This window comes from Macaca fascicularis, chromosome 13, assembly GCF_037993035.2.
Source record: "Macaca fascicularis isolate 582-1 chromosome 13, T2T-MFA8v1.1".
In the NCBI taxonomy this organism is placed as follows: Eukaryota; Metazoa; Chordata; class Mammalia; order Primates; family Cercopithecidae; genus Macaca; species Macaca fascicularis.
This window is the reverse complement of record NC_088387.1, coordinates 74342745-74367650: the sequence shown is the minus strand read 5'-3', so window position 1 is coordinate 74367650 and position 24906 is coordinate 74342745. Positions and strand designations below refer to the sequence as shown.

The following is a 24906-nucleotide window of genomic DNA, read 5'->3' as shown; positions in this document are numbered from 1 at the left end:
ACTGTGGTCTCGATCTCCTGACCTTGTGATCCGCCCGCCTCGGCCTCCCAAAGTGCTGGGATTACAGGCTTGAGCCACCGCGCCCGGCCTAGTGTAAGCTTTATGAGTCCAGTTTTGTGGATTTTTTTTCACTAGCATTCTGGAAATTTTTACCCAGTCTAATGATAGGATCTCAAAGTTGTCAGAAACCTGTATTTGTCAACATTCTTTCCATCCTTTCCATGAACCTCCTTGAAGAAGCAATACTTTAGGATTTGTAAAGAGTTTTCAGGAAAAAAAAAAAGCATCCGAATAAACCTTGTTGTCTATTCAACTGTGGACAACAAGATTTCAAATGCCCATGGTTGAAGATATGATAAAAATTCATAATAATAATCATGCAATTGATGAGGGAATTTGGCTATTTCTGTAACATACAACAATTTAACATTAGAATTATGACTGACGATATATACTGAAACAGCAGATTTCTAGGAATCTCATGCGCTTTTGGACACACATTAATAACATACCTGTACAAAGATACTCAAAGAAGGTGAAACATCATCCTTTAGTTGACAGTGCTTCTTGTATGATGGAGATTGTACTTCCCAGCCTCCCTTGCAGCGAGGGGGAAGTGATGGACCAACTTCTGACCAATGAGGTGTGAACAGAATAGTTGAGAGCCACTCCCAGAGCCTGCTTTACAGGCTGCCAGCTCATCTTCTTCGACCTTTCTCGATGTCCTCTCCCTCTGGCCTATTCCCTGGAACATGAAAACCATCTTAGACCACACCTAAAGATGACAGGTGCCAGAGCGAGAAGGATCCTGAGCACCTGGCACCATGGAGCACTCTATCAGCCCCGGACTGCCCACCTCCCGACTTCTTGGGAGAGAGATAGGGACATAATTTCTCATTGGTTTATGCCATCACTGTTTGCTGTGTTGTTGTTGTTGTTGTTACTCTCATCTGAACTATTGTTGAACATAATCTGAACTGATATGGGGAGTGGTTGCCTAACAGATAACCAACAGTATCTGCTGTTAAAAGCTTCTTGGACGCCAGGCATGACGGCTCATCCCTGTAATCCCAACACTCTGGGAGGCTGAGGTGGGAGGAACACTTGAGGCCAGGATTTCAAGACCAGCCTGGACAACATAGTGAAACTCCATCTCTACAAAAAAAATTTTTTTAAGTTAGCTAGGCATGGTGGTATATGATTTCAGTCCCAGCTACTCAGGAGGTTGAGGAGGGAGGATCACTGGAGCCCAGAAGATTGAGGCTGCAGTGAGCCATGATTGTGTCGCTGCACTCCAGCCTGGGTGACAGAGTGGGACCCCCATCTCAAAAAAAAAAAGAGCTTCTTGGAAGAGGGCACATAACTTAGCCTCCAGATGAGTAGGATATAGATAATCAGGGACCAAAACAGTGAACATTCTAGAGTGAGGCAGAATAAGAAGTGAGCCTGGCTTAGAGGCCCAGATTGCAGAGGGTTAGTAGGGCCAGATTGTAGGAAGACTTTGACCATTCCATTGAGACGTGTGCTGGTCCTTCTAAGCCAGGAGAATCTGGACTATTTTGAATGGCCCCTGGAGAGAGCACATCCCTGTGTTTAACTTAAATGTACCATGTTTCAGTTTGAATCTCTCTTGCCACCCTTTATCACCACACAGACAGGAAAAGCCCATTTCTTAAAATGATTAAAGCCTCAGTCTTAACCAGTCACATCTAGTACTCAAGATATGGGATTGTCATCCCAAATATCCAAATCCCAGACCAGACTGAAGGAACTGGCAAGGGCAGGAGCCCATCTCCTTCCTTAGCATGTGGCCAAGGCCTGGCCAGAGCTGGGCTCTTCCTTGTTGAGCAACACCTTCTTCCCTTTCATCTCACTTCACTCTGCACCAGAGGGGCCAGGAACTAGACCTAAACCCCTCCGGCAGCTGAGCCTAGCTGGACACATGGCAGAACTGTCTGGAGGGGAGTTCATGTCCTGTCCTCCCTCCTGCTTCCCAGAATCCTCCCTGATATCAATTATCTGATAAACCCCTGGAATGCCCAATACCAGAGTCAAGAGAACGTCTTCACTCTCCTGAGATGCCCAGGCCCCCAGGCCCAGCTACCAAGGATTTTCTGCACCTTGAAGTGCAAAACAAACGAGTGTTATTGTTTTCATGTGAACTACATCAATGCACTCTGATGGCCTTGCACTGGGGATTTGTAGGTGAATGACTGGGGGAAAAAGACAGAGTTTTTTCCCTGAGGTCAATGAATGTGCTCTGGACCCTGGCCAAGGATGCCTGGTAGCTGGTTCTATTCAGTTGCGGGGAGGCAGTGAGGGCGGATGGCAAAGAAGGAAGGAGGGTGGGATAGGGTTGCTGTTCTCCACCCAGGGACCTGCAGGTCACTACCCTGAGCACCATTCCCAGCCTTTTCCCATCAAGGACGCCTGGGAAGATTTTATCTAGAAGGCAAACTGGATTTTTTTCTAATAATCAATTTGCTTCCAAGTTTTTGTTACCTAGAAGCCATTCTAGTCACCAAGCCAGCTTCAGGTGAGTATGAAATGAACAAGGTTGTTACACAGGTGATGTAATTCCGGCTCCAAGTAAAGAGACTGAGGCTTCAGTTTGCAAGACAGCCTCATCTCAGGGAATGTTAAGATTTCATTTAGGCTTTATGGAATACTGAAAGTATCTATCTGGTGAGAAATAAAAATAAAATCCTCAGCCCCCCAACTGAATGAAGGGACCCTCTCTTGGCCAAGGAGATGGCAGAGAAACCTTGAAAACTGAGTTCCTGGCCATGGCAGCCTGGGGGGTTGGACACGCCTCATTACACCCCCTCCCTCACTAACTGCCATTAGGCTTTCTTCCCTAAGGGTTCAACAGAAACCAGCCCTTTTGAAAGACTCACTCCACTGCTTATTTCAGCCAGCCACATGACTGCCCTCTCTTTTGCAGTTTCCACGCAATGGGCCAGAATTCCTTCCTGATAAGAGACCACTGACCACAAAGAGGTGTTGGCCATCTATGGACACTGCATACAGGATTTTTGTGTCCTCTGCTTCACCTTTTGACATTACAAAATGGAAAACTCCACCCTGAGATCATGCTAACCCTACCATTTTTTGTACATGTGACCCATGAAGGGGCATGAAGCTCAGTTATGCATGTGCAGGTTTCTCCATTCATAAATGTTCATCACTCCTCTTGTAGCTTATTAAATATGTATATTCGACCACCCTGCTCATAATAAATTTCTGCTCCCTTTTACCTCTCCCTTAAAGTGCCTGTTTCTGGCTTCTGGCCAGAGGCTACACCCCCCAGTGCATCAGAATGGCCACCCTGCAAGCTGCAGCTCTTTATGAGAAACAAAGCTCTCCTTTCCAAATTTATGAACCTTGTCATTCTTCAGTGGACATTGGCAACATCCCCTCCATTCCCACCTTGACTCTTGCCTAGGTTGAGAACCATGGCCTTAACTCCAAGAAATGACTTCAGGCCAGGTGCATTAGCTCATGCCTGTAGTCCCAGGACTTTGGGAGGTCAAGACAGGAGGATTGCTTGAACCCAGAAGTACAAGACCAGCCTGGGCAACATGGTGAAACCCTGTCTCTACAAAAAAATACAAAAAATTAGCTGGGTGTGGTGGTGTGCACCCATGGTCCCAGCTACTTGGAGGCTGAGATGGGAGAATCACTTGAGCCTGGGCAACAGTGTGAGAATTTGTCTCAAAAAAAAAAAAAAAGAAAGAAAGAAATGACTTTGTACTGCAGCCCTTTGAGCAGGTGTTTCAGTCTCTCATTCAGAGCATCCCAGGGTACCCCAATCACCTGCAGTGTCTCAGAGTGAGTCCTGACCTAGGGTGTCACCTTCCTAGAAATTCCATCAAGCTCTTCCTACACCCAGTGGATAGTGGGAAAAGCAGGGTATGTGGTTGCAGTGGAGTATGGAAAGGGGGAGGGGGTTTTGGTATCTTGAGAAAGCTAATTTCATAACTAATTACATCTGAAAAGATGTGGAAAATCCTAGCACCAATTTCCAATACTTTTCATAACATTCCTCGCACCTTCAGATGGCACGAAGCGTTGTTTTATACAAAGAGGAGAAAAGCAGGTGTTCTGAGACTTTCTCCTTCTCTGAGAGGTACTAAGGATGCTTGGGTTTCAAGTTCTTCTCCCTCCCTTACTTACTATGTGATCTTGGGCACATTACTCAGCCTCTCAGGACCTTATTTACTTATCTGAAAAACGGTTTTGTTCTGAACATCAAATGAAAAATTCACATAGAGCATTTAGTGTCTGTGACATATAGTAAGAATTCAAGCCATGGTAACTCTTACTATCTCATTTATCACAAATAATATTCTCTGCCTTTATTATCCTCTCCTCCAACCCCCATCTCCTCCCCAGAGGCTGACATGTGACTCCTGGTCTGCCAGGAGCAATGCCTTCCCTGCTGGAGCTCCTGGAGGGCAGGGAGGTGTCCCCTCTTTCCTCTGTGCCACCCATTCCCATTTCTCCCACACCATGCCAGTGCCGGACTCAACCTGATGAGGACTCACTGAACACTGATGGATTATCTAACAGCATGAAACTTGTGAGATTTTCCTCCAGGAACCGTTGAATCTGTTGTCAGTTTGAAGGAGGCAAGCAATTCTAGCTGAGAGAAGTCACCCAGGGAAAGGGTGCAAAGGGGGCAAGACTTTTGGGAGGACATCACATCTCCACCTGGTGCTTCATTTCCTAGGCCCGAAATTCATTGCTTATGTACCCAGAAGTGATCAGTCTCTACAGAACATCTCACATAGCCAAGCTCACAAAGACTGACAGGTGAGACAAGCATGTGGAAAGCCAAATGGTCACCAGAGGTTGCTTGGTGAGTGTTAGATTCTGGGTAGGTAAAGAGTGTTTGATGATCCTAATGGCAGAAATCAGCAGAGAGATCAATATAAGGCCCTTATATTGCACCACTCCAGGGGGCGCCATTCTCATGGTTGATGATGAAAAGAGAGCCCCTTCCTTTGGAGTTGTTCAGTGCACACAACCCTTCCCAGACCCCAGTCATGAGAAAATAAGAAATTCAAACTCTAAGCTGTTGGAAAAATAAATTATTGTGAGCTTTAAAAATGATTACGAGCCTGAGTGCCATGACAGGCAGCTATAACCTAGGCAGTTGTAATCTTCATTTTCCCTGATTATGGATTAAGCCTTCGTCCTTGCCTACAGTGTTTTGTAAAATGCTATAAATGGCTGAAGGGTGCCAGGGAAGACCCCTTCCCTCTGACTGTTGACTTTCTTTTCTTTTCCTTTCTTTCTTCCTTTTTTTTTTTTTTGGTTGACTTTCATTATCAATTAATGTCCTTACCTTTCTCACACAAAGACGTCATAGCTATCACATTATTTTAAGATGGAATGTTAAATATACCCTTTTGAGTTGGAAAGAAAATGAAAACCAGGTGTTAAAAAAAAAAAAAAGAAAGAAAGCAAACAAGCCATAGTGAGGGAAATCATACTGTAACTAACTAGTTAATTCACTGTAACTCTTAAGCCAGCCTTGCATTGAAAACATTGTAATCCTATTAAACTTCTTTGTTGCAGTGGCTCACACCTGTAATCCCAGCACTTTGGGAGGATGAGGCAGGAGGATCATCTGAGTTCAGGAGTTCGAGACCAGCCTAGTCAATATGGTGAAACCTGGTTTCTATTAAAAATACAAAAATTAGCCAGGCATGGTGGCAGGTGCCTATAATCCCAGCTTCTGGGGAGGCTGAGACATGAGAATCTCTTGAACCTGGGAGGTGAAAGTTTCCGTGAGCTGAGATCATGCCACTGCACTTCAGCCTGGGTGACAGAGCAAGACCCTGTCTCAAAAAAAAAAAAATGCTCTTCATCGAATACTCCTGATATGTCAAGGAAGATGCAACCTGAGAACTAACTGAAACTTAGCAACGTTGAGGGCATTGGCAAGCTCAAAATTCATTGGAGGGGGTATAAACCTGATTGGAAGGTTCAAAAGAAAATGGACGGAGAGAAATCGATGAGAGAAAGGGGGTAGCAGTTGAAGGGGTATATGGATCAAGAGAGAAAAGCAACTTTTTTAGCTGAGAAATTATATTTATAATATTTGTTAGAAAATATTATTTTCATAATATTTGTATGTTATGGAGAGTGATCCAGTAGAGAGGAAAGTATGCTGATGTAGGGAGGAGGAACAATTGCTGAGTTCTTGAATTGATGGGCAGAGCAGGGTCTCAGGCACAAGTGGAAAGGGAAGATTAACTTTGTGGAAACAGAGACAGTTCATCTACAGTAATAGCCAGGAAGACAGAGGTCATGGCACTGATGCAGGTAGGTAACTGAGGTGATGAGAGAATCTGAAGATGTTCTTGCTTCAGTTTTCTTGGTGAAATGGAAAGGTATGTACATACATGCATGTTCATGTATGTTCGTATAAGCAAACACCAGGAGTCTAGTCTATAGTAGCATCTGGCTACTTAGGTGAGCATGACACTGAGGAGAGAGACCCATAAAGTGACTGCCTATAGAGCCGGCTGCACTTCAGAACCTCAGCCATCAAAGGAGAAGGGTCTGACCAGGCAAGATGGAACACTTTCACTGGTGACCCTGTATGGGAGGGACAGCAGCAAGCTGCCCTTCTCTGTGAGGACTGACCCCTGGGACTGAGTGGGCTGTGGAACTCATCGCAAAAGGGTGGGATCTTGAGGAGAACTCTGAAATATCAGTTTGAATATTAAAAGAGAAGTGTCCTTATTTTTTTTCCCAAAATTACAAATCAGAATATCTTGGTTATACTTAATTTCCATATTCTTTGGGTATTTTGAAGATAACCAAAGAATGTACTTAACACCTTAGCAAAGTACCTGGTTTACAGTAAGTGTCTGGTAACTCACAGCCATTGTGGTGATGATAACATTGTTGGGTGCCCATTCATCCACAATGGTTGGTCCTGGGGGTGAGTGACTATCTTCTTTTCCATGATAGCATAGTCCTTGGCACTTAGAAGAAAGGCAGACAACATTTGTTAAATTGATAAACAAAAATGATTTAATCCCTGTAGGTCTACAGTGGTCTGGGAACACATCATAGAGGAAGTAAGTTGGACGCTAAAATATGCATTTTCCTCTTTTCTAGTTCCATATGTTATCTACTCTAGGGTGAGGGCTCAATTCATTGGGTTTCATTTACTTTATTTATTTAGTTTTTGAGACAGAGTCTTGCTCTTTCGCTCAGGCTGGAATGCAGTGGCATGATCTCGGCTCACTGCAACCTCCACCTCCTGGGTTCAAGCAATTCTCCTGCCTCAGCCTCCTGAGTAGCTGGGATTACAGATGTCTACCATCACACTTGGTTAATTTTTTGTATTTTTAGTAGAGATGGGGTTTCACCATGTTGGCCAGGCTAGTCTCAAACTCCTGACCTCAGGTAATCCACCCACCTTGGCCTCCCAAAGTGCTGGTATTACAGATGTGAGCCACTGTGCCCAACTGGGTTTCATTTACTTTAGTTGCAAAGTAGTGATCCTTGCTCCTGAGATTGGGGCCATCTGAATGCATATGTCCTTAGAGGTCTCTTAGGGCTTTCTGAAGGAAGCAGTGGATGCATCTCCCAGCTCCAGGTCTGACGTTCCCTGAGCAGCAATTGTGAAAATTTACTGTGGTTCGGGCTGGGCGCAGCGGCTCACGCCTGTAATCCCAGTACTTTGGGAGGCCGAGGCAGGTGGATCATGAGGTCAGGAGTTCAAGACCAGCTTGGCCAAGATTATGAAACCCTGTCTCTACTAAAAGTACAAAAATTAGCCAGACGTGGTGGCAGGCACCTGTAATCCCAGCTACTCCGGAGGCTGAGGCAGAGAATCGCTTGAACTCCAGAGACGGAGGTTGCGGTGAACCAAGATTGCGCCGCTGCACTCCAGCCTGGGTGACAAGAGGGAAACTCTGTCTCGGAAAAAAAAAAAAAAAGAGTCAAGGGGTATTCTGATTAAAAAGACCTAACAGGATTCTTGATGGAGATGGACCAGGGTGACCAGATGTCACCTGGAGAGTGATGGAGAATGAGAAATGTGGTCAGATATGGAGGGTAGGGGTTCTGGCTAAACCAACTTAGCAGGATTCTTGCTAAAACTGGGCAAGGCAAAGATGGACAGGGAAGCCCAATGGTTGAAGACTAGTTGAGAAGACAGCTCAGGAGACCCTGATTAGGCCAAGCACAGTGGCTCATGCCTGTAATCCCAGCATTTTGGGACGCCAAGGCGGGCAGATCACCTGAGCTCTGGAGTTCAAGACCAGCCTGGCCAACACGGTGAAACCCCATCTCTACTAAAAATACAAAATATTAGCTGGGCATGGTGGCGCGTGCTTGTAGTCCCAGCCACTCAGGAGGAAAAGGCAGGAGAATCGCTTGAACCCGGGAGGAGGAGGTTGCAGTGAGCTGAGATCGCGCCATTGCACTCCAGCCTGGGTGACAAAGCCAAAGCGAGACTCCATCTCAGAAAAAAAAAAAAAGAGGAGCCTGACTAAAGTTTGGTCAAGTAGAGAGTCTTTGTTAAGGTGGAGGGAAGGGAAGTGAGTAAGGCTGTAAAAGGACAAGACAAGGGATCCCCGTAGTCATGAACTTGCTCTGCATCTTGACTGTATCAAGGTCAAACCTGGTTGTGATGACGCATTACAGTTGTGTAAGATGTTATTGTTAGAGGAAACTGAGTAAAGGATACACAGGATCTCTCCCTATTATTTCTTATAAGTGCACGTGAATCTATAATCTCAAATTATGAAGTTTACTTAAAAGCAGCATTTGAGAAGTTGAGTATTTACAGGCAATTTAATAAAGAAACATTAGAATAAGATTGCTTATATATTATGTATATGTTAATGCCCTATAGAACAGTAAATGGAAAGCTTTGGGGTTATCTTTTATCGTATACATAAATCACATGCACTTCTGCAACACCCAAATCTTTAGGTTACTATGCTACTTCACAGAATCTGAGCCCTTAATAGTAAATAGCAAAACCAAAGAAAGGCATATTCAACTTAATAAAATAATCTTTAAAAGTACAAGTAGTGAATAGAAAAAGAAGACCCCTAAAGAAAAAGCATTTAAAAACCCCCAAACAACAAAAACAGTAAAGGTAGTTTCATGCACATCCGTGTGAAGAGACCACCAAACAGGCTTTGTGTGAGCAATAAAGCTTTTTAATCACCTGGGTGCAGGTGGGCTGAGTCTGAAGAGAGAGTCAAGGAAGGGAGATGGGGTGGGGCCGTTTTATAGGATTTGGGTAGGTAAAGGAAAATTACAGTCAAAGGGGGTCGTTCTCTGGTGGGCAGGGGTGGGGGGGTCACAAGGTGCTCAGTGGGAGAGCTTTTGAGCCAGGATGAGCCAGGAAAAGGAATTTCACAAGGTGATGTCATCAGTTAAGTCAGGAACAGACCATTTTCTATTGTGGTGGAATGTCATCAGTTAAGGCAGCAACCGGCCATATGGATGTGTACTGCAGGTCACAGGGCATACGATGGCTTAGCTTTGACTCAGAGGCCTGATATTCCTGTCTTCTTATATTAATAAGAATAATAAAACAAAATAGTGTTGAAGTGTTGGGGCGATGAAAATTTTTGGGGGGTGGTATGGAGAGATAATGGATGATGTTTCTCGGGGCTGCTTCAAGCAGGATTAGGGGTGGCGTGGCAACCTAGAGTGGGAGAGATTAAGCTGAAGGAAGATTTTGTGGTAAGAGGCGATATTGTGGGGTTCTTAGAAGGATCATTTGTCGTATATAATGATTGGTGATGGCCTGGATGCAGTTTTGTATGAATTGAAAAACTAAACTGAAGACACAAGGTCTAAGTAAGAGAAGGAGAAAAAACAGGTATTAAAGGACTAAGAATTAGGAGGAACTAGGACATCGAATTAGAGAGAGCCTAAGGGGGTTCAGCGTAATTACTTGCTGGGTTGGTGAGTTTTTAGGCTCTAAGTTTTTGGGGTGCAGTCCAAGTTGGGCTGGTGTCTGGAATGAGACTGGGACCTAATAAAAAGGAGTGTCCACGCAGGAGCTCAAATGGGATATAACCTGTAGCATTCCGAGGACAGGCCTGCATTCTAAGAAGGGAAAGTGGTAAAAGTATTGTCTAGTCCTTTTTAAGTTGGTGACTGAGCTTGGTGAGGTGTGTTTTCAAAAGACCATTAGTCCGTTCTACCTTTCCTGAAGATTGAGGACGGTAAAGGATATGAAGGTTTCACTGAATACCAAGAGCCAGAAAAACTGCTTGGGTGATTTGACTAATAAAGGCCAGTCTGCTATCGGACTGTATAGAGGTGGGAAGGCCAAACTGAGGAATTATGTCTGACAGAAGGGAAGAAATGACTGTGGTGGCCTTCTCAGACCTTGTGGGAAAGGCCTCTATCCAGTGAAAGTGTCTGCCTAGACCAAGAGGTATTTTAGTTTCCTGACTGGAGGCATATGAGTTAAGTCAATTTGCCAGTCCTGGGCAGGGGCAAAACCCAAGCTTGATGTGTAGGGAAGGGAGGGGGCCTGAGAAATTCCTGAGGAGTAGTAGAATAGCAGATGGAACACTGAGAAATGATTTCCTTGAGGATAGATTTCCACTCCACGATGGAAAGGAAATGAGAGGTTCTAAGAGCCGGGCTAGTGGCTTGTAACCTACATGCAAGAGGTTATGAAATGACGACAGAATAGAATGGGCCTGTGAGGCTGGAAGGAGATATTTTCCTTGGTCTAAAAACCATTTGCCTTGTGTGGGAAGAGATTGATAGGTGAAGTTTCAGCAGGGGAGTAGGTGGGAGTGACCAATGTGAAGGAGAAAAACTGCCATGAGGGATAGAAGTTGGAACGGCTAGCTGCTTTTTTAGCTAGCTTATTAGCATAAGCATTGTCCTGAGCAATGTGATCTGATGCCTTTTGATGGCTGCTTTTTTAGCTACCTTATCAGCATAAGCGTTGTCTTGAGCATTGGTGGGGGGAAGAAAACAGATTTTGGAAGTTATGAGAACTGTAGAGAGTGAGTTGAGCATAGTTTGTGATTTTGAGGGCCTCTAAAAGTATTAGGGCGGTGGTGGCCGCCACACGCAGACATGAGGGTTAGCAGGCTAAAACAGTAAGGTCAAGTTGTTTGGATAAAAAGGCTACAGGGCACAGTCCTGGCTCTTGTGTAAGAATTCTGACCGCACTAACCATGTGTAGGAAGGAAAGGAGTTGCTTTGTAGAAGGAATTGGGGTTTGGGACATGAGCCTGACACAATCAGCAGGGAGAGCACGTGTGTTTTCATGAGAATTATGCCGAGATAGGTAACAGATGAGGAAGAAATTTGGGCTTGACTGAAGTAATGGGGGCTGTCTGTGAAGCCTTGCGGCAGTACAGGCCAGGTAATTTACTGAGCCTGATGGGTGTCAGGGTCAGTCCAAGTGAAAACGAAGAGAGGCTGGGATGAAGGGTGCAAAGGAATAGTAAAGAAAGTATGTTTGAGATCCAGAACAGAATAACGGGTTGTGGAGGGAGGTATGGAGGATAGGAGAGTATATGGGTTTGGCACCATGGGGTGGATAGGCAAAACAATTTGGTCGATAAGGCGCAGATCCTGAACTAACCTGTAAGCCTTTTCTGGTTTTAGGACAGGTAAAATGGGGGAATCGTAAGGGGGGTTTACAGGCTTTAAAAGGCCATGCTGTAGCAGGTGAGTGATAACAGGCTTTAATCCTTTTAAAGCGTGCTGTGGGATGGGATATTGGCGTTGAGCGGGGTAAGGGTGATTAAGTTTTAATGAGATGGTAAGTGGTGAATGATCGGTTGCCGAGGGAGAAGAGGTATCCTATACTTGTGGGTTAAGGTGGGGAGATACAAGGGGAGGATGCAAAGGAGGCTTTGAACTGGGGGAAAAGGCAGCAATGAGGTGTGGCTGTAGCTTAGGAATAGTCAAGGAAACATAATTTAGTTAAAATGTCTCAGCCTAATAAGGGAACTGGGCAGGTGGGGATAACTAAAAGGGGGGGCATTAAAGAATGTTGTCCAAGTTGGCACCAGAGTTGGGGAGTTTTAAGAGGTTTAGAAACTTGGCCATCAATACCCACAACAGTTATGGAGGCAAGGGAAACAGGCCTTTGAAAAGAAGGTAATGTGGAGTGGGTAGCCTCCATATTGATTAAGAAGGGACGGACTTACCTTCCACTGTGAGAGTTACCTAAAGCGTCTGTGATGGGCCTGTAGGCTTCCGAGGCAATCAGGCAGTGTCAGTCTTCAGCTGCTAAGCCAAGAAGATCTGGGAAGGAGTCAGTCAGAGAGCCTTGGGCCAGAGTTCCAGGGGCCCTGGAAGTGGCTGCCAGGTGAGTTGAACAGTCCGATTTTCAGTGGGGTCTCGCACAGATGGGACACTGCCTAGGAGGAATCCTGGGCTTCGGACATTCCTTGGCCTAGTGGCCAGATTTCTGGCAATTGTAGCAAGCTCCTGTGGGAGGCGGTCCTGGAGGAATGCCTGGCTGCTGCGGTTCAGGCATTTAGAAGTTCTTGTGCGCTGGAGATGTGACTGGGGTTTCTCTCACAGTGGAGGCAAGGAATTGCAACTCAGAAATACATTGCTACTTGGCTACCTCTACTTTATTATTGTACACCTTGAAGGCGAGGTTAATTAAATCCTGTTGTGGGGTTTGAGGACCGGAATTTAATTTTGGGGGTTTTATTTAATGTCGGGAGTGGATTGGGTAATAAAATGTATACTGAGAATAAGATACCCTTTGACCTTTTAGGGTATAGGGCTGTAAAGCATCACAGGGTTGCTGCCAAACAAGACATGAACTGGGCTGAGTTTTTCATATTTGATGAAAAAGAGCCTAAACGCTAACTGATTTGGGAGAGGTCAGATAACGAAAAAGGAGCATTAACCTTGACTATGCCTTTTGCTCCAGCTACCTTTTTAAGAGGAAATTCCTGGGCAGGTTGGGGAGGGCTAGTCGCAGAACAAAACTGTAAGCCAGACGAGGTGTGAGGAGGGGAGGTGATAAAAGGATTATAGGGTTTGGGAGTGGAGGCTGAGGAAAAATTGGGACCTAGCTCAGCCTGGCGAGGAGGGGAGAGGTCAGATGGGTCTGTAAAAAAGGATGATTAGAAAGACTCAGCAACGCTTGGGGTTGGGGCTGAGGGGACAGGTGGGAGGGAAAGAAGGAAGATTTGGGACCAGTTGCATTGGGAACAGAGACTAGGGAGGGACTGATGTGTAAAAGAATGCCTGGATGTCAGGCACCTCAGACCGTTTGCCCATTTTAGGACGAGAATTATTTAGATCTTGTAGGATGGAAAAATCGAAAGTGCTGTTTTCTGGCTATTTGGAACCACTGTCGAGTTTGTATTGGGGTCAAGCAGCATTGTAGAAGAAAATAAGGCATTTAGGTTTTAGGTCAGGTGTGAGTTGAAGAGGTTTTAAGCTTTTGAGAACACAGGCTAAGGGAGAAGAGGGAGGAATGGAGGATGGAAGGTTGCCTATGGGGAAAAGAAAGAGAGATCAGCCTGTTACTGTGTCTATACAGAAAGAAGTAGACATAAGAGACTCCATTTTGTTCTGTGTTTGAGATGCTGTTAATCTGTGACCCTACTCCCAACCTTGTCCTTGCAAGAGACACGTGCTGTGGTGACTCAAGGTTTAACTGATTTTGGGCTGTGCAGGGTGTGCTTTGTTTTTTTTTTTTTTTTTTTTTTTGAGACGGAGTCTCGCTCTGTCGCCCAGGCTGGAGTGCAGTGGCCGGATCTCAGCTCACTGCAAGCTCCGCCTCCCGGGTTTACGCCATTCTCCTGCCTCAGCCTCCCGAGTAGCTGGGACTACAGGTGCCCGCCACCTCGCCCAGCTAGTTTTTTGTATTTTTTTTAGTAGAGGCGGGGTTTCACCGGGTTAGCCAGGATGGTCTCGATCTGCTGACCTCGTGATCCGCCCATCTCGGCCTCCCAAAGTGCTGGGATTACAGGCTTCAGCCACCGTGCCCAGCCAGGGTGTGCTTTGTTAAACAAGTGCCTGAAGGCAGTATGCTTGTGAAAAGTCATTACCATTCTCTTAATCTCAAGTACCCAGGGACACATACACTGCCAAAGGTCGCAGAGACCTCTCTGCCTAGGAAAGCTAGGTATTGTCCAAGGTTGCTCTCCATGTGATAGTCTGAAATATGGCCTCGTGAGAAGGGAAAGACCTGATCGTCCCCTAGCCTGACAGCCGTGAAGGGTCTGTGCTGAGGAGGATTAATATAAGAGGAAAGAAGGCCTCTTGGCAGTTGAGATAGAGAAAAGCATCTGTCTCCTGCTCGTCCCTGGGCAATGGAATGTCTCGGTGTAAAACCCGACTGTGTGTTCTGTTTACTGAGAAAGGAGAAAACTGCCTTAGGGCTGAAGGTGGGACGTGCTAGCGGCAATACTGCTCTTTATGCACTGAAAATGTTTATGGAGATGTTTGCATATGCGTATCAAGGCACAGCACTTTTCCTTAAACTTATTCATGTCACAGAGATCTTTATTCGTATGTCTTACTGCTGACCTTCTCCCAACGATGATCCTATTATCCTGCCACTTCCCTTTTTCTAAGATGGTAAAGATAATGATCAATAAATACTGAGGGAACTCAGAGACTGGTGCCGGCGTGGGTCCTCTGTATGCTGAGTGCCAGTCCCCTGGGCCCACTTTTTCTTTCTCTATACTTTGTCTCTGTGTCTCATTTCTTTTCTCAAGTCTCTCGTTCCACCTAACGAGAAACGCCCACAGGTGTGGAGGGGCAGGCCACCCCTTCAGTTGCCTATAGTGAAGGAGGCAAACCCAGAGAAAAGAGAGACTAGAGACACGGAGAGAAAGGGTGGGGGGTTCTTGCCCTCCAGAAAAGTGGGAAAGGGGCAGAGATGTGAAGATAAGGGGTCAGGAAGTTGTTGCCCCCGAGAAAAGCAGAGAGAAGGGGGGTTCTTACCCCCCCCCCCAGAAAAGCAGGAAGGGGTAGAGACAGGGAGAGAAGGGGTCGGGGGTTCTTGCCACCCCCCACCCCCCAGAAAAGCGGTACTTGCTGCTAAGGGTGAAGGACCAAGGCAGGCGTCCCTGCATGGTCAGACACCTCTGAAATGTGGGTGAATAATCAGGCAGGCGTCCCCGCATGATTAAACACCAAGGGAAGACTGTCTTCCTGAGTCAGTGACTGGCGCCGGACGTGTGGGTCCACAGATAAAACACATCTCCTTTGTCTCTACCAGAAAAGGAAAGGAACTAAAATTAAGAGAAGGCAAAGATTGAAGTGTGGCATCAAGATTGAAAGGAGAAAGAGGTTGAGGGATAGTGAGAGAGGTTGGAGAAGAGAGTAAAAAGAGGCCGCTTACTGGATTTAAAATTGGTGAGATCTTCCTTGGACTGGTTGGTATGAGGATCTGAGGTTAGGTGGATCTTTCTCACGGAACAAAGAGCAGGAGGACAGGGGATTGATCTCCCAAGGGAGGTCCCCCGATCGGAGTCACAGCACTAAATTTCATGAGCATCCGTGTGAAAACACCACCAAACAGGCTTTGTGTGAGCAATAAAGCTTTTTAATCATCTGGGTGCAGGCGAGCTGACTCCAAAAAGAGTCAGGGAAGGGAGATAGGGGTGGGGCCGTTTTATAGGATTTGGGTAGGTAAAGGAAAATTACAGTCAAAGGAGGTTGTTCTCTGGCGGGCAGGGGTGGGGGGGTCACAAGGTGGTCAGTGGGGGAGCTTTTGAGCCAGGATGAGCCAGGAAAAGGAATTTCACAAGGTAATGTCATCAGTTAAGGCAGGAACAGGCCATTTTCACTTCTTTTGTGGTGGAATGTCATCAGTTAAGGCAGGAACGGGCCATCTGGATGTGTACGTGCAGGTCACAGGGGATAGATATTAATGGCTTAGCTTTGACTCAGAGGCCTGACAGGTAGTAATCTTGGCCATATTTAGAGGTTTCAAATATATATATATATTCGCCTTTTTTAGTTTTTCTTTTTTATATATATATTTGCCTTTTTTAGTTTTCCTTTTTTAAATTATATATATATAAAATTATATGTCATATGTAAAATTATATAAACAGCAAATATACTTTGGATTCAGTGAAATTTCAGGCTTCTATGGCTGCCCACCTCCCCTCACATGGCCTAGTTCTTGTAGAGATATCCCAGATCCCAAAATGTTCAACCCTCCCCTCCTCCCCTCCATTCCCCACAGCCCCTGGGTTCTCACCCTATCTTCACCTATAGGTAATCCATCTCAGTTGAGATTTACCTGGTGGTAGGGGTGAGTACCAATAGTTCTTCCCTCTGAACATATCTTTTATGCTCAGGAAAAAGAACAAGTATTTTTCCCTTTACTTAGTCTCTCAAAAAGAAGGTAATAACCGGGGCCGGGCGCGGTGGCTCAAGCCTGTAATCCCAGCACTTTGGGAGGCTGAGACAGGTGGATCACGAGGTCAGGAGATCGAGACCATCCTGGCTAACACGGTGAAACCCCGTCTCTACTGAAAAATACAAAAAAAACTAGCCAGGCCGGGCGCGGTGGCTCAAGCCTGTAATCCCAGCACTTTGGGAGGCCGAGACGGGCGGATCACGAGGTCAGGAGATCGAGACCATCCTGGCTAACACGGTGAAACCCCGTCTCTACTAAAAAAATACAAAAAACTAGCCGGGCGCGGTGGCGGGCGCCTGTAGTCCCAACTACTCGGGAGGCTGAGGCAGGAGAATGGCGTGAACCCGGGAGGCGGAGCTTGCAGTGAGCTGAGATCCGGCCACTGCACTCCAGCCTGGGCGGCAGAGCGAGACTCCGTCTCAAAAAAAAAAAAAAAAAAAAAGGAAGGTAATAACCAAGCCAGCGAGATTCAATGCATTGCTCAACTTGCATGGAGAAGATTGTCTGCCCAAAAATGATGTGAGGAAGCCCACTGGGTGCCCCGCCCTGGCTGCAAGACCCTGGGCATCCCCCCCCACTACCTCCTGGCCTTGCCCAAGCACCATCAGCTCTCCAGAGTACCCACGTCAGCCTGGCACCATCCACTAGAGTGCCAGCTCTGGGACCGAGCAGCAAAGGCCCAGCCTTGACACCAAAGAGAATCCGTTAGGGAAATTAATGTGTCCAATAATTGCTGCCTCTATTTTTATTAGAACAAACTTGCTCAGGAATGGGGAATCTGTCCCTGTGGACAGCTTTTCTGGACAAGCATACTGTCTCTATCTTGTTTCTGAGATTAAAGTGGCCTCTTTATTAGAAAAGTGGAGATTTGGCCAGGCGCGGTGGCTCACGCCTGTAATCCCAGCACACTGGGAGGCTGAGGGGAGCGGATCACGAGGTCAGGAGATGGAGACAATCCTGGCCAACACGGAGAAACCCGGTCTCTACTAAAAATACAAAAATTAGTCAGGCATGGTGATGGGCACCTGTAGTCCCAGCTACTCAGGGGCTGAGGCAGGAGAATCGCTTGAATCTGGGAGGCAGATGTTGCAGTGAGCCGAGATCGCACCACTGCACTCCAGCCTGGGGGACAGAGTGAGGCTCTGTCTCAAAAAAAAAAAAGAAAGAAAGAAAAAAAGAAAGAAAGAAAAGTGGTGCTTCCGGCAGAGGTGTCCTTCTTCCAGCACCACTGACAGGCTCCAGTTACCCCACATCTGACCCTCTCAGACATTGGGAGGAGGAGAGCATGGATGGGAGGCTCAAGGGCTGGCCTCCTGCAGTGTGAGTCCGGAGCCACTGGCCTGGGCTCCGTGCACACAGGGCCACAGCCTCCTCCCTATATTGGGTTCAGGGTTTACAGTAGGTGCTCACTAAAGAACGCATATTCAGATTAATCTGACCTCTGGTATTTAACCCATTCTTGGATTTTCTTTCACACTCAGGTCTCTCAGCCTCTCCTTCTGCATGGTCCTCCCAAAATGATTAAGCCATTCTCTTTTGAGGGTTCTATTGCTGGTCACTGTTGAAAGATTTTTTAAAGGTAAAATCATGGTACTCATATAAACATAAAATAAACAGGTGTCAAAGATTTTATTTAACTCTAATGAGAGGAGCAGTAGGATATTACAAATGATTCAAAGGAGAATTCAAAGAACACACATACACATAGGCAAATGGAATACTAAAATGAATTTCCAAAAACAAGCAAAATTGGTCAATGTCTGCATGTATTCCACTGGGCAAAGTTCATTAGCATTTCTATGGACAAGGATCACCTGCAGTACTCTCAGGTCAGAAAATGAAACACTCACAGAACCTGGAAGGGTACCTGGGACAGGACATAGGACACCCAGAAATTTCTGCCCGTTCCAAAGTCTTTCACAGTTTTTTCTGACACCTTCAGTTGAAAATAGGCTAGAAACCACATGGCCACCGGGACATTATCAAGCTCCTACCACTGTCCCAAACTGGTCTCTGGTTCTTTTCCTCATGGGCTCTCCAGCTGCCGTAGTCAAAAGAGCAGATTGAGAGCAAAACCTTGGGCCACCGCAGTGGCTCACGCCTGTAATTCCAACACTTTGGGAGGCTAAGGCTGGAGGACCTCTTGAGCCCAGGTGTTCAAGACCAGCCTGGGCAATATAGTGAGAACCTGTCTCTAAATTTAATTTTTTTTTTTTTTTTGATACAGTCTTGCTTTGTCACCTAGGCTGGAGTGCAGTGGCACAGTCTCGGCTTACTGCAATCTCCATCTCCCGAGTTGAAGCGATTCTCCTCTCTCATTACCCACCCCCCACCCCCTGCCACCACCACGCCCAGATAATTTTTTGTATTTTTAGTAGAGATGGGGCTTCACCATGTTGGCCAGGCTGGTCTTGAACTCCTAAGCTCAGGTGATCCGCCCGTCTCGGCCTCTCAAAGTGCTGGGATTACTGGCACCACTGCACCTGGCCAAAAAATTTTTTTTATTTAAAAAAAAAAGGGAAAACCTCAGCTCCTTCAGCTCCCTTGCTGGACCTCCATAGGTTGTAGTCATATCTCAGTTATAGCCCCTTGTGTTTCCTTACACTGTTATCTGTTTTCTTGTTTCTCCACCCACTAGACTATGAGCTCTTGTGGCACATGACCCCTGGTTTTGTTTGTTTGTTTGTTTCTTTAAGACAGGCTCTCACTCTGTCACCCAGACTAGAGTGCAGTGGTGCAATCATGGCTCAGTGCAGCCTCAACCTCCTGAGCTCAAGTGATCCTCCCACCTCAGCCTCCCGAGTAGCTGGGACTACATGTGCACACCATCATGCCCAGCTAATTTTAAAATTTTTTGTAGAGGCAAGATCTCACTAAGTTGCCCTGCCTCCCCTTCTGTATGGTCCTCCCCAAATGATTAAGCCATTCTCTTTGCAGGATTCTATTGCTGGTCACTGTTGAAAGATTTTTTTTTTAAAGGTAAAATGATACTCATACAAATATAAAACAAACAGATGTCAAAGTTTTTATTTAACTCATTAATTAATGGTCTTGAACTCCTGGGCTCAAGCAAACATCCCACCTTGGCTCCCCAAAGTGCTGGGATTACAGGGCATAAGTCCACACCCATCCAAAACCCATGTCTTCTTGTCTTTGGCCAGAATGAATAAATGTATTGTATCAGTCTCAGTCCCATCAAGAGAGAGATAAAAAACAGTAGTTCAAATAGAAAAAAGTTTAATATAAAGAATTATTAACCATAGACCGGGTGTGGTGGCTCACGCCTGTAATCCCAGCACTTTGGGAGGCTGAGGCGGGCGGATCACCTGAGGTCAGGAGTTCGAGACCAGCCTGGCAAACATGGTGAAATCCTGTCTCTACTAAAAATACAAAAATTAGCCGGGCGTGGTGGCAGTCGTCTGTAGTCCCAGCTACTCGGGAGGCTGAGGCAGGAGAATCGCTTGAATCCAAGAGGCGGAGGTTGCAGTGAGCCGAGATCACGCCATTACACTCCAGCCTGGGGGACAAGAGTGAGACTTCATCTCAAAAAAAAAAAAAAGAATTATTAACCATAACATGGAATTAGACAGAGTAACCAGAGGTTGGGTAGTAAGAAATAAAGATAACTCAAATTAATATAGGAATAGCAGATATAATTGATGTGATAATGGGAGATTAATATTGTCAGGCCTCTGAGCCCAAGCCTGCACGGATACATCTAGATGGCCTGAGGCAACTGAAGAATTACAAAAGAAATGAAAAATGGCCGGTTCCTGCCTTAACTGATGATATTAACTTGTAAATTCCTTCTCCTGGCTCACAAGCTCCCCCACTTCCCCCCCCACCCCGCTGCCCCCACCCACCTGCAAGACAACCCCCTTTGACTATAATTTTCCACTACCTACCCAAATCCTATAAAACTGCTCCACCCCCAACTCCCTTTGCTGACTCTCTTTTCGGACTTAGCCCACCTGCACCCAGGTGATTAAAAAGCTTTATCGTTCACACAAAGCCTGTTTGGTGGTTTCTTTACATGGATGCGCGTGGCAAATATAAAAAGCCACCACCCCAGGGCTGAGATGGAGTACTTTCCCCTGGGCTGAGATATAGGCCTTGCTGGAGAAGCATGGATATGACTCACTAAATATCAGAGACCTCACTGAGGTGCCATGCCAGTGGAACACGCTAGAAATCTGTCTTTTGGGATGCTGGGAGGAAGGCTGTTCAGAAGTATCTCAGTGCAGACGCGTTGCTACAAAAGCATCAGAAGGGGATACAGGGGAAAGCTACTGTACTAGGTGCTGCTGGTTACACATTGCAAGAGACAGATACTGAGGAATCCAGGTGTGCTGCCGGAGTCTGGAGAAGCTTCAAGCACTGAAGGAGCTGTGCTGGAGAAGCCACCCTTGCTGCTGGCATGAGGCACTGGGAAACCCCATCCACTGCAGAAGCCTGGTGCTGGGGCAGGCCTCGCACACCGCAGGGGCCTGCAGAGTGGGCAGTGGAACCAGGAAGCAAAACCCTTTTCCTCCTGCAATCACTCTTTCCGGCCTCTACTGACAACGTAGTGCCAGATGGCAAAGGAACAAAATTTAAAAATGCTTAAAAGGCCCAGATACATTTTCACAGAGCAGGCAAAAAAGAATGGCTTTGGAGCTGGAGGCAAAACACCAATAACCAGCACATACTTCCCATTCCATTCCTCAGTACACCCACCAGTTCCACCCTGCAGGCCAACTCATCCAACCTACCTTAATTTTGTTGTTCATGTTCTGTTTTGTTTTGTTTTAGACTTTTAGCAACCTGAAGCTATGATTTTTAGTTTCTGTCTCTAGTGAAATGCAGAAAGGAGAGATGAAGAAGGGGCTTTATTAGCCTAACCAGAAACAGAAACTAAGAACCCATGACTGTGTTCTCTCTCTTGGACACCCCCTGTCTAGGCCATTTCCTGCTACTGATTACCTGTTGAATGAAGAATGAATGGGCACGTGCCGTGGCTCACTATAATCCCAGCACTTTGGGAGGCCGATGTGTGTGGAGGAAGCGGGGGCAGGGGTGGGGGCAATAACGTGAGGTCAGGAGTTTGAGACCAGCCTGGCCAACATGATAAAACCTTGTCTCTACTAAAAATACAAAAACTAGGCAGGGTGGTGGGCGCCTATAATCCCAGCTACTCAGGAAGCTGAGGCAAGAGAATCGCTTGAACCCGGGAGACGGAGGTTGCAGTGAGCTGAGATCGCACCACTGCACTCCAGCCTGGGCAACAGAGCGAGAATCTGTCTCAAAAAAAAAAAAAAAAAAAAAAAAAAAACAGAAAAAAACCAGGAGCTTACTTCACTAGTAAGCCTAGGTCGAATAAGTTGTATGTCTATATTATATTTAATATTGACAGAAGATACGCCTATCTTAATTAAATCAAATATCAACTAGCTTTATTTACCAAAGATTATCCCAGATGATGTGAACTTGAAAGACATTTGGATTACTTTCTCTATTTCTGAGAGTTTTAGGAATACTTAATTTTTGCAACCACTTATTTTTCTTTAAGCCAATTAAGCAGAGCTCTTTTACAAATTAATTTTGGCATTATCATCTGGAGGTAGAAAAATAGTTCATATATATAACATACCTACATACATGTAGATAGACACATAGCTTTCTGTGAAGCAGTTTCACTATGCACTCACTGGTTATCAACTCGTATGATGCTGGCAAGGTGAACACACACACACAAGTTACATGGAGCAGATTTATTACCTACAGAGAGGCAGCAAGGAACAACACAAGTCAGTCCTCCAAGGCTTGGGAAAGCTACATGAGGTGGATGGAGTCTCATCTGCGTGTGCCCTGCTTGCACTGCAGCTAACATAGCTGAGTCCAAAGCTTGTACTGCTCACCACCTATCAGCCAGTAAGTTAAGATACAAAGTGCTGGGGCAAGAAAAGCGATTTTATTTCAGAGAGCCAAGAAACTGAGAAGATAGCTGACTAGTGTCCTAAAGAACCACTTTAAACGGCATGAATTTTGAGCTTTTAATGTTTTTAATTCTTTAAATATCTTTTGAGATGGGGCCTCACTCTGTCGCCCAGGCTGGAGTACAGTGGCGCAATCATGACTCACTGCAGCTTCAAACTCCTGGGCTCAAGCTCTCCTCCCACCTCATCCTCCCAAGAAGCTAGGACTACAGGCACGCGCCACCAAGCCCAGCTATGCAATCTGGCCAACTTCTGCCCATATTGCGCCTTTAAAAAAAGTATTTCAATAATATTATCAGGTTTCAGCTGATATGCAGTAAATAGTCTTGACGCTGTTGAAGAGTTTTAAAACTGGTCTGTAAAAGTAGTTTTTCCTTTTATATAAAACAATGGTATATCTGTGAAGTGACTCAAGACCAAAATCAGTATAAGTCTTTTATGATTTAAAAATCAAGAAGCATTTTATGGTTTAATCCTGGATACAATAAGTGTCCCCAAACTGCAAAAGAAATTGTCTTCCCAAGATCCAGAGCTACTCCCAAAGATAGCCGAAGATTTAGACAGCCCACTGAAGAGTTGGCCATAGTCAGCAGGATGCCAGCTAAAAACAAGGTGCAACCCACATTTCCACCTGGCCATGTTCTCAGAGCCTCAAACATGACTGGCTGCCTGCACATGCAGGCTCAATAACCCACAAACCCCAACAGGCAGACAGCCAACCCAAACTGTCAGGACACAAAAGATGACAGAAAACCAATAGCCATTCTCCAGGAGGGTAAGGATTAATAACCAATGGGTACCCTAACACCAAATTTATAAAATTCAGACTTCAAAGAACTAATGCTTACAAATGTGTTTCTCTCCTGTTAATCTGATTTAGAAAGGAAGTGACTACCAGAAATGTTTACCATCCACTCTTGACTGGGCACGACAGAGAGATGTGAGAAAGCTGATATGGTAAGGATTCTATCTTTGCCAGCTTTTGCCAGCTTTCCAAGGGCATTATGTGCTGGCTCCAGACTGAGTAGGGTGTCCTGGCAGTCCCATCCTCCTCACCAGAACTGTAGGAGAGAAAAAATAATAATTTCCACTCCCCCTTTTTGAGTTATTAGTTGGGATGCTGATAACAAAAAACATAGTATTATTTTTTAGACGGTGTTGCTCTGTTGCCCAGGCTGGAGTACAGTGGCGCAGTTACGGCTCACTGCAGCCTCATCCTCCCAGGCTCAAGCGATTCCCCCACCTCAGCCTCTCAAGTAGCTCACACCTGTAATCCCAGCACTTTGGGAGGCCAAGGCGGGTGGATCACTTGAGGTCAGGAGTTCAAGACCAGCCTAGCTGACATGGTGAAACCCCATCTCTACTAAAAATACAAAAATTAGCTAGGCATGGTGGCGGGCGCCTGTAACTCCAGCTATTCGGGAGGCTGAGACAAGAGAAGCGCTTGAACTCGGGAGGCGGAGGTTGCAGTGAGCCAAGATCACGCCACTGGGCTCCAGCCTGGGCAACAAGAGTGAAACTCCACCTCAAAATAAATAAATAAATAATAAAACTTTAAAAAATAAAAAAAAAAATGGACAGATGTGGTGGCATGCAACTGTGACCCCAGATGCTTGGGAGACTGAAATGAGAGAATCATTTGGGCCCAGGAGGTCAAGGCTGCAATAACCTGTGATCACACCACTGCATTCCAGCCTGGGTGACAGAGCGAGACCGTGTCTCAAAAAAAAAAAAAAAAAAAAAAATAGGGGCTTGGATTGCAGCAAAACAGGTTATGAGAGAGGTAGAAGAAGAGGCTAAGCTGGCAAAAATGGTCATGTTGTATAGATGAAATCTCACAGGTAGCAGCCCTTAGAGAGAATGGATGGCAACATTCCCTTCAGAACGTCAAAGGTGTCAGCCTCTTGGTTAATCTTTTCTAGATCCAGAGAAGAGAACGCTTCAGAGAAAGCCTGGCAGTATCAATACATACTTTCTCTACAAACGCAAATCTATCCCCTACAAAGGACAGCTTTGTAGGGCTACTTCTGTTTGCAGGCACTCTGAATAGTCATCTCAAAATATGTCAGAGAAGTATATTTTGGGGTGAAATATTTTGATTTACTTCAACTCCCACTTTGAAACTAAAAGCCATGTTGATAGTTTTGGAGAGATTTGGATTACAGGTTGTTAGATAATAGAGAGGCAAAGGAGGGGAAAGACAAATTGGGATAAGCAGCAACAAAGAAATGTTTTTTTAATTATTTACTTATGTATTTATTTATTTTACGACAGGGTTTTGCTTTTGTTGCCCAGGCTGGAGGGCAGTGGCACAATCTTGGCTCACTGCGGGCTCCGTCACATGCGAACAAGCCAGCCTCCCACATCAGCCTCCCACATAGCTGGGACTACAGGGACATGCCATCACATCCAGCTAATTTTTGTATTTTTTGTAGAGGTGAGGTTTCCCCCTGCTGCCTAGGCTAGTCTTGAACTCCTGAACTCAAGCGATCTGCCCGTCTTGGCCTCTCAAAGTGCTGAGATTACAGGCGTGAGCCACCATGCCTGGCCCTGTCC

General features: G+C 45.7%; 2 long non-coding RNA genes across 5 annotated transcripts in view; one reads left to right on the top strand and one right to left on the bottom strand.

Moving 5' to 3' along the window:
- Positions 1 to 146: 146 nt before the first annotated feature.
- Positions 147 to 12316, bottom strand: LOC123568386 (uncharacterized). Of its 2 annotated transcripts, none has more exons than XR_012422401.1 (3): positions 12177 to 12316; positions 6897 to 7001; positions 147 to 745 (listed from the first exon to the last, which is right to left on the bottom strand). It is a non-coding gene; the product is annotated as an uncharacterized lncRNA (long non-coding RNA). The 2 variants fall into 2 exon arrangements; XR_006691707.2 differs by having other exon boundaries at positions 554 to 745; positions 6867 to 7001.
- LOC123568385 (uncharacterized) overlaps positions 12261 to 24906 on the top strand; it is a 29386-nt gene continuing 16740 nt past the window's right edge. For all 3 annotated transcript variants that reach the window (XR_012422402.1, XR_006691706.3, XR_012422404.1), the window contains exons 1-2: positions 12261 to 12337; positions 23231 to 23307. This is a non-coding gene — a long non-coding RNA (uncharacterized lncRNA). The remainder of the gene's footprint in view (positions 12338 to 23230; positions 23308 to 24906) is intronic.